The 10314-nt window shown below is 38.2% G+C and overlaps 1 protein-coding gene across 1 annotated transcript in view; it reads left to right on the forward strand.

Moving 5' to 3' along the window:
• The window catches only part of LOC139950929 (uncharacterized), a 43103-nt gene that overhangs the window by 1865 nt on the left and 30924 nt on the right, over positions 1-10314 (forward strand). The gene's annotated exons all lie outside the window — the stretch shown is intronic.

Consider the following 10314-nt stretch of genomic DNA (forward strand, 5'->3'; position numbering starts at 1 on the left):
AAAGAACTTGCGTTGTAAAGTTACCAGAAAACATTTATTTTGTGTCGCTTTTGGAACACGTTTCGATATGGAGAAATATTTAATTTTTCGTCGTGGTTTGAGCGTTTCTTTAGTTTCACATGAGAAAGCACTTTTGTTTAATGCAGATGAAACAGGGTATTCGTTTTGAATCACTTTCGTATAAAACGTTTGATGATGTCACGACTAACATGTCAAAGAGGGGAAAATATATTACACTTACAGCGATTCGTTAAACCGTCACATCGGCATGAAACCAATACACCATCTTAGTGTGAATTTGGAAAATATAAATTTCCTCACTTCGACCGTGACTTAATTATTCGGAATATCAGCTGATTACACAATGTCGCATTTTACCTTACACAGAAAGGTTTCGTTGACAGTAATATTGTGACCCACTCTGTGATTTTTGTTAGAACTATATTTGCATGGTTTAGCCTGTTGGGGGTAAACAATATTCTTATAAAATAGCACTATATGTAAGCTTTAATATGATGCATAATGTTAACATGTTTCCAAGAAGTAAACCAGACATTTTAATAAATAACCTGAGCACATGCAAATTTATTAAAAATGGGGTCGAGTTTAAAGGGTTAAAGTCACCTGAAAATATAATTTATTTTTCTTCAAACATTAGAGTATATGTTAATGAACAATAACATAATTTGTTGAGTTATTGTTTGTAACGATTTACATGTTAAAAAAACAGTGAAGTTGTTTGGGGTGACTCCGCCTACCCCTTTTGTGACGTCAATCGAGGCAGACCTAGCCTCGATCGTACATTGAACACACGTACGTGCAATTACATGCAAGTTCTAGTTTTTACGTTTCGAAAAAAAGGTTTATTTCTTGCATTTTTTCGGCAATGTCGACCACGTGTATTGCTGCTGGAAGCAGCAAAATAACTAAAAATGGGGTCAGTTTGCAAAGTGGTTCGGTCCGACGTCTTTTCCAGCGCTGTGCAGCGAACACTTTGAGCCGTCCTGCTTCAAATATCGCGCCTCGATTGAAGTCACGAACAGCGCCCTCTCGGGTCGGGACTACTTTTTAATTTGTTAATTATGGAAACTAAATTTATAGAACCTTAGTTAAATGTTTATTCATTTTCTACTCATCCAAACACATATTTTAGTGAGTGACAAAAGCTTTATTTTGACAAAATACCACATCCAGGTGACTTTAAACACACTGGTATTTAGCAATAACGCTCTGAAAACAACAGTTTTGTGATCAAATTGTAGTCTTATTTGTATCCTTTTGCGCGAAAACATCACTTTACTTGTAATTCGTTTTTAACAAAAATGTATACACTGGCTTGTTTCAAACGGGAGTAACTTAGCAACGCGATACACCCAAAGCTTGGACATTAAACCAAATAACTGCTGCTGGTGTGTTCTTTCCAGCCCCTGCATTTGAATCAAATCTTCAAATTGTCAACATCTGATTCATTTCACAATTAAACAATTATTACGTTAAAGGTCGTCAAAAACACAGTGTTAATGTTTGCATTAACGCTAGAATACAAAGCATTAGTATATAACTAGATACTTGTATTTCTACAAAGCATGTTTTTGTTAAATTTAACTATAATCCATTTAGTGTACTAGACGTTAAGATATATTGCATAGTTTTAGAAATAGTCAGGTGTCACTTGAATGTTTTAAATACATTGACGGAATGAAGATTAACGCTGTATCAATTGATTGTTTGGTTTTTTGTGTTTCGAGTGTTTAATTGATATTGAACTAAAATTATTGGTAAATACAATTTGCAAGCTGAAATAATTTTCCTGTTTAACTCATTTTTGTCAAAACCTACAACACCTCAGCAAATAAAATTCAAGGGAAACTTTTCACCGTTTTACCTTCAAACAGTGCAAGTTTACCTAAATCAGTGAACATTGATTTTGCGTCCTTCTACAAAAAGTACCCATACCCTAAAATTTGTCAGTGGGAAGTGAACAGGGAATGGGTTTGTAGGCCCCGTTGTCGGAAGAACAAAACTCGGGCTTATTTGACTGGCGACAGAACATTTTGTTTTCTTTTTGCTTCCAAATAACTGCAAACAAACGAAGTGACCTGGCCCCGCTTGCCTTCCCCAGGCTGGTAGGGGCCGCGGTTAGCGAAGAGCACGAGTGCTACTTGATTTTTCCTCGGAGATTCTGATCGGGGAACTTAACAAGGGTGCTTTCGGAAGAAACGACAATGGTCACCGCTCACTGTAAGAAGAGGAAACTCCAAGGGACATAAATCTCCTGCCACTATACAAGGGCCACGCGCAAATTTCAGGACTAGGCGCCTGGATGGGTTGCCGGCGTCCCACGGAAATCAGTGCTGCCGACGATTCTTTCCCCTGTTTGAAAAACTAACACGGGCTGAGTTAGGGTGATTTAACAGAGGGCGCTATCACAAGTAGTTTGAAACAAGTTTGCCGTATAAGGGGGGAGGGAATTTTGGGAGAACACAATCTCCTGACACACCTGCCCAAAATGGGGACAGAATCTCAGGACACAGATTTCCATGAAACACCGGCCCAAGGCGGAATCCTGCGTTACGTGTTAAACGAGTCCTTAATCAAAATCAATTCAATCTCATCAACAATTGTTAATTAATAGTAAATAAATTCAAATCGCAATGTGTTCACTTGAATGTTTTTGCTCCATTGAACATTCTTGTTTCCAAAAAAACATTTGTGCGTTTCAGTGGTAGTAGACTCTGAGAAAACAAAGGATACATTAGGACACTTTCAAGCACTAGTGAGTCTTTTCACTTGGTATATCTCAACAAACCCGTGAACAATTGATCTCAATTGGTCGTCGAAGTTGCGAGAGAATAATGGTGAAAATACCCCTTGTCGCACTAGTTGTGTGCTTTCAAATGCTTTGAATTCGAGACCTCAACAATTCGAGAAATTGCTTTTTCTCAAAAACTAGGTTCCTCATAGAGAGCCGTTACTTACAATGTTTTATATTATTGCTCATTACCAAGTAAGGTTTTTTATGCTAACAATTTTTTTGAGTAATTACCAATGGTGTCCATTGCCTTTAATGTCGCTCTGTTGGTGTCACAATCTACTAAATACATTGTCACTTCCTCGTAGTTTTGCGTTTGTTCGTTTTAACATGAGAGAGCATTTTTTTGTAAATGCAGATGAAACGTTGGGTTTCATTTTGAACCACCTTTGTATAAAACATGTGATGATGTCACAATATTATGTTAAAGAGGGGATTTACATGTCGGTACAGTGGTTGCTTTAACCGTCAAAATGAAAATGAAACCAATCTTGCTATAAAAAGGTATACAAACAAAATACACCATCTTAGTGTTCAATTCAATTTAATTCAATATTGGTTTATTTTTATATAAAAATACAAGACCAAAAAAAAGGTCATAGACTAATTGCATTTAGTTAACAATAAAACTACATCAAGAACATATGTACAAGTTTACATGATAAAACAATAGTATTAAAATTATTACTTGAGTTAAACAGACAAACAGGAATTGGGAAAACAGCAATAGACATAAGGGGGGATTTGTGGACACAACATAAAAACAAAACAAGGGAGTTTAAAACAAATGAGATTTGGACACAACATGAGCACAAAGGAAATGAAACGGAGCTGTTATCATAAACTGATTGAGTTAAGCATCTGGAGAATTGAGTGGACTGGCGAGTTTTTATCTGAAGGTGTTCCAATTGCCTGGTGTTTCTTAAAGTATGCTCTGAAAAATAATTAGATTTACGTTCTGGGGGGGGGGGGAGGAGGTGGCGATGATTATCAGAAGTGAGCAGAGATTTGGCAAATTTAAGAACTAGGTGTTTACGCCTTTCATTCAATGATTCAAGTCTAAAAAAAAATTCAAGTGATCAAGATAAGACAAAATATTCGGAACTATAGTGTGAACTTGGAAAATATAATTTTCACTTTTGGAGTACGAGCTAGTTACACAATATTGCATTTTATATTGATCTCCCTTACTACAGAAAAGTGCCGTTGGCAGTAAAATTAAAGACAGTGGACACTATCGGTAACTTTCAAAGACTAGTCTTCTCACTTGGTGAATCTCAACATACAAAATGCATAAAATAACAAACCTGTGAAAATTTGAGCTCCATCGGTCGTCGAAGTTGCGAGATAATAATGAAAGAAAAAACACCCTTGTCACTCGAAGTTGTGTGCTTTCAGATGCTTGATTTCGAGACCTCAAATTTTAAACTTGAGGTCTCGATATCAAATTCGTTGAAATTACTTCTTTCTCGACAACTACGTCACTTCAGAGGGAGCCGTTTCTCACAATGTCTTATACTATTGACCTCTCCCCATTACTCGTTCCGAATTGAGGTTTTATGCTAATAATTATTTTGAGTAATTACCAATAGTGTCCACTGCCTTTAAACGTTTAACGTTACAGGTCGTCAAAAACACATTATTGATGTTTTAATTAACACTATAATGCATAACATATTAATTGATACATATATTTCTACAAAAGATTTTTATATAAATAAACGAGTATCCATTGTATGAGAAGTTAAAGCCATTGGACCCTTTCGGTAAACAGTGTTGTCCAAGGCCCACAACTTCTATATCAAATAACAAACCTGTGAAAATTAAGGCTCAATCGGTCATCGGAGTCGGGAGAAAACAACGGAAAAACCCACCCTTGTTTCCGCGCGTTTCGCCGTGTCATGACATGTGTTTAAAACAAATCCGTAATTCTCGTTAACGAGAATTTATATTGTTTTGCTGTTTTCTCAAAAAGTAAAGCATTTCATGAAATAATATTTCAAGAGAATTTTTTCACCATTGCCTTCTGTAAACCCTGTAAGTTATTTGTAAATCTGTGAACTTTTTTGTTTGTGAACCGAAAGGGTCCAATGGCTTTAAGATCGATGTCATAGTTTTATAAATAGTCAGGTGCCACTTCAATGTTTTAAATACATTGAAGAAATGAACATTGACGTCGTATCAGTTGATTGTTTTGGTTTTTGTGTTTTGAGTATTTACTGGATATTAAACTACAGTTTTTGGTAAATACAATTTACAATCTGAAATAATTTTCCTGACACTGTTTTAACTCATTTTGTCGAAAGCTACAGCACCTCTGCAAGTAATAATGTTAGGGAAACTTTCTACCGTTATTTCTTCGGACAGTGCAAGTTTATTGTGAATCAGTGAACAGTGTGTTTGTGTCCTTCAAAAAAAGTATCCGAACCCTTAAATTTGAAATCATCAGACTCAAGTTGTTATGTCAAATAGTTCAGAGCACGTTTTTTGAAATGACACAATGGTATAATAATAATTGCTATACAACAGCTTGCCCCGCACAGTTAAGTATTGTTAAGCATTATTTTCTTAAAGTCATGAATTAGATAAGTTGTACGAGCTCATCATACCTTCCCTGTGATGCTAGATGAGAACAATGGGGTCGAGCGAATCGGTCCAAGTGCCTCATTCAAAAGCAAATGGATTGACTGACTTTACGCACTTTCGAATTGGACATAAACCCTGAACAATTAAACCCTTGTCACCTCTACATGTACACAACCAACAACATTTGGGTGCGTTCGTTTGGCTTCCCTGGGTCGATCCCGGTCTACCCACGGTACGTTCGAATCGCCATTCCTTGGGCTCACCCGGGTCAGCCCCCAGTGCCCTGCTTGTGGAGTGTGCTCGTTCTATTAGCTCTCGTCAGGGGATCACCCTAGTGAGCACCGCGGCTAGACCCAGGGCAGCCAGTCGAACGTACCCTATGTAGCCTGAATACCTGCATCACACTTCGAGGTTCACACGTGAAAAACACCATAGACCGGCCTCCAAACTGGCGTGTTTTTTCACTTTTTACCTAAAGATACGCGGTCAAATTCTACACCAACATTACATGCAAGTTCATGCACATTGTATGTATAGTATATACACCACGTACGTGGAAACACAACGTGCAGACGGCCGAAACTAGAGTAAGCTTTCTATATCTGTGTTTTGATTGGTCGACCGAGATTACCTCAGGCAAATCAAACAAGCCCGAAGATGGTTGCATCCAATTTAAGACGTCTCTCCTTGGTAGACACCCTGAAACGAGACACCGGCTTGGCCAGCGCCGAGGAACTACGCTAATGCTTGCTGGATCGGAACATCTGGAGAGAAACCACTGGGCATGTTCGGGCATGCTCGAGCTTCCACATGGCGCTCGACTTGATGCTGATGTATCCAATGGAATCACTGGATCTGAATAGCAGGTACCTGTCTTTAAAGACAGGGTCCCAGACGTCAATCTTAGGCTGCGTTTGTTTAGCTTCACTGGGTCGACCTCGACCCCATGTACGTTCGAATAGCTTTCATTCCAGGGGTTCACCCGTTCAGTTTGAACGGCGCGTTCACGTGTAATGTGCCTGCTTGGGGTATACGTATTGATGTTTTCAGTCTTAAAACACCAAGTGGGCCTTACCTATACCGTGTGTCTCAAAAAAATTATACACTTTTGAAATGGCTGCCGAATGAAAAGTATGTGATTCTGGGGGAAAAGGTTTAGGTGTATGGATAGCTTATGGTCTCAACTTTCACATGACACCATACAGTCCGAAAATAATTCATGGCTGGGTGAGCAATGTTCACGTTTGTGAAGGGTTGAAAATAAGGCTGCGCAGGAATTAGCCTTCCCTTTGTGAGAGAAGTCCTTTTTAGCTTACACAATTCAATCAAAGATTTCAGCTACTTCAGGTTAATGGGTAACCTGAAGAATAAGTAGCCAACATCTTTGACATTCCTGTTTTCAAAAAACGTACCATTGAACAATCTTTGTACATAATCCCCATCTGATTATTAAGAAAACCAATGAAATGTTCAACTCATCTTACAATAACTGAAATGCGGGATGAAGGTTTTTATTCAAAGTCACAGAATGATGTTAAAAAACAAACACAGTTTGTAACATGGAAATTGCTACATGTACTATCACACCATCGCGACTCACATGAAGACACCACCGAGTCTACCGGGGAAAGTTACAATGCCACAAGAACAAAAATGCATTTCCTGTTCACTTATGAACCCAATAAAAAATGGTTTAACAAACCATAAACTTCACTCAGCAAACCAAAACTGATCGTATTTGAGCATGAATTTATTACATCACCCTCAATTTTGTAAGCTCTCAAATTGGAAGGCTAATTCCCGCGCAGTCTTATTTTAAACACTTCACAAAAGTGAGCAGTGCTCACCCAGCCATGAATTATTTTAGGAACTTTTGGTGTCATATGAAAGTTGAGACCACAAGCTATCCATAAACAAAAACCCTTTTTCCCCAGAATCGTTTTTTTTTTTTATTCGGCAGCCATTTCAAAAGTGTATAGTTTTTTTTGAGACACCCGGTATGTCCTGCTTAAAGCCATTATACACTTTCGGTAAACAGTATTGTCCAAGTCCCACACTTCGTGTATCACAACTTATATATAAAATAACAATCCTGTGGAAATTTAGCCTCAATCGGACATCGGAGTCGGGAGAAAATAACGGGAAAACCCACTCCTGTTTTCGCGCGTTTCGCCGTGTCATGACATGTGTTTATAACAACTCCGTAATTCTCGTTAACGAGAATTTATATTGTTTTACCGTTTTCTCAAAAAATAAAGCATTTCATGGACTAATATTTCAAGAGAAGTCTTTCACCATTACCTTCTGTAAACCCTGTAAATTATTTGTAAATCTGTGAACTTTTTTTTTTTTTTTTTTTCCTGTACCGAAAGGGTCCAATGGCTTTAAGAAGAACGGTAACATCATTGTTTCAGTGGGTATACAGGCTGCAGGTAATCATCAAGTGAGCAACAGTGCAGTGATTCCCCTGCACTATGGAGATCAAGTTCACTTAGCTGTAGACGGTCAAGTATATAGTAACTCTGACCATTACAGTCTTTTACAGGAGTCCTGTTGTACCAAATCTAAATCAAGCATAACTCGCACGGAAACGTTTTAATGTCTTAGACAACGTTTAATGTGTTTCAATATAGAATAACCAATAGTTAGTTGTGTTTAGATGGGGCAGTTTGTTTAGATGAATATAATAAATTAACAGTTATTATGCATGTATAATGACAATTAGTTTGATAGCAGACGTTATATTTTAAAGCGTGATTTTATAAACGTGTTTATTGTGACGAAAACTTGTTTAAAAACTGTAATGTTACGTTAGCAGTGCTGTAAGTATCAGTTTTCCTTCTTTTTGAGTTGATCACATTTTCGGGAAAATTTAATACGTCTTCCCTCCAAGGTTGATTTCCAAGGGCGTATATTAAGTACTTGATGACGACTCTAAATCTTTTTGTTTTTCCCCCCAAAAAGTAAAAAAAAAATGAATTACAAGAAAAAATATCAGGACAGTTTAACAAATACTAAAGAAAAACAACAGCAGGTCACCTTCCTTGATACAGACTGAGACTGCAAAGACATAATTCATGATGGCCGCCTGTTTCGCCGGCCATTTTGAATTCCCACAATGTTAAATTGGTGAACAGAGCTGTACCCTGTTTAAGCCACAAAAACAAAACAAAAACTGGTAACAGTATTCTTCTGTTGATATATTTGTGTATGAACAATGCTTATTATGTTAAACTTTTGATAACTTGTGATCAAAAGGATACAGCGTTGTCAAGTAACCGGAAGACATATTCTTTTGTGCCGTATTTTTCCCGAACACGTGTCGATATGGTGAAGTGTACAACTCTTCCTCGTAGTTTTGCGTTTGTTTGTTTTTACAGGAGAGAGCTTTTTTTTAATGCAGATGAAACATTGTGTATTCGTTTTGAACTATCTCTGTATAAAACATTTGATGATGTCACAATAACATGTCAAAGAGGGGAAGGTACATTTCTGTACAGCGATTGGTTTACCTGTCAAAACGGCATGAAACCAATCTTGCTGTAAGAAGGTTACCAACAAAAATACACCATTTTATTGTAAACTTGGACAATATAATTTTCCTCTTTGATTGTGACTTAATCTTTCGGAATACGAGCTGTTTAGTATACATACACCACACACGTGGACACATAGCATGCGGGTGGCCGAAAGTAAGCTTTCCATATCTGTGTTTTGATTGGTCGACTGAGGTTACCTCAGACAAATCAAAACAAACCCAGATACGGTAGCATTTGGTCACTGCATTTATCTAATGATACCATTGTATCCAATGCCGGTCTTCTGCGTTACTTTCAACATTGAGAGGGGTAGGGCCGAGGGAGACAATGTTTATTGTCAGTGGGAAATGGACAGAGAATGATTTTATATAACTTAAGAATGGGTGGCCCGAGCATTTCGGCCGGGGTTGTAGGGCCCGTTGTCGGAGGAACACAACTCGGCTTATTTGACTGGCGACCGAACATATTGTTTTATTTTTGCTTCAAAACAAACTGCAAACAAACGAAATGACCTGGCCCCTCTTGCCTTTCCCGGGCTGGTAATGGCCGCAGTTAACGAAGAGCCGGAGTGCTATTGGTTTTCCTCGGAGATTCTAATATCAATACGGTCTGAAGCAGATTGAATCAAGAGAGGGTGCTTTCAGAATTAAGAAACGACCATGGTCACCGCTCACTGTAAAAGGATAAAACTATCTCCAAGGGACAGAAATATCATGCCACTACAAGGGCCACGCGCAATTCTCCAGGACTAGGCGCCCGGATGGGTTGCCGGTGTCTCAGTGAAATCAGTACTGCCGGAGATTCTTTCCCCTGTTTGAGACACTAACATGGGCTGAGTGAGGGTGATTTAACAGAGGGCGCTATCACAAGTAGTTTGTAACAAGTTTGCCGTGTAAGGCGGGCAGGGAATTTTGGGAGAACAGAATCTCCTGACACACTTGCCCAAAATGGGGACAGAATCACCGGAGACAGATTTCCATTAAAAACACCGGCCCAAGGCGGAATCCTGCCTTACGTGTTAAACATTTAAAATGACTTCAATCTCATCCAAAAGTTGTAAATAGTAATTACATTTTGTTCGCAATGTGTTCATTTGATTTTTTTTTTTTTTTTTGCTCCATTAACCATTATTGTTTCCCAAAAAGCATTTGTGCGTTTCGGTGGTAGTAGACTCTGAGAATCAAAGGATACAATTGAAAATCAGTTTAAAATTACCCTTTAAGGGCAAAGGCAGGACACATTAGGATACTCTCAAGCACTAGTGAGTCTTTCCACTTGGTGTTTCTCAACATATTCTTAAATTAACAAACCCGTGAACATTAATTTGAGCTCAATTGGTCGTCGAAGTTGCGAGAGAATAATGGGAAGACACCCCTT

Source organism: Asterias amurensis, chromosome 18 (assembly GCF_032118995.1).
Source record: "Asterias amurensis chromosome 18, ASM3211899v1".
Taxonomy (NCBI): Eukaryota; Metazoa; Echinodermata; class Asteroidea; order Forcipulatida; family Asteriidae; genus Asterias; species Asterias amurensis.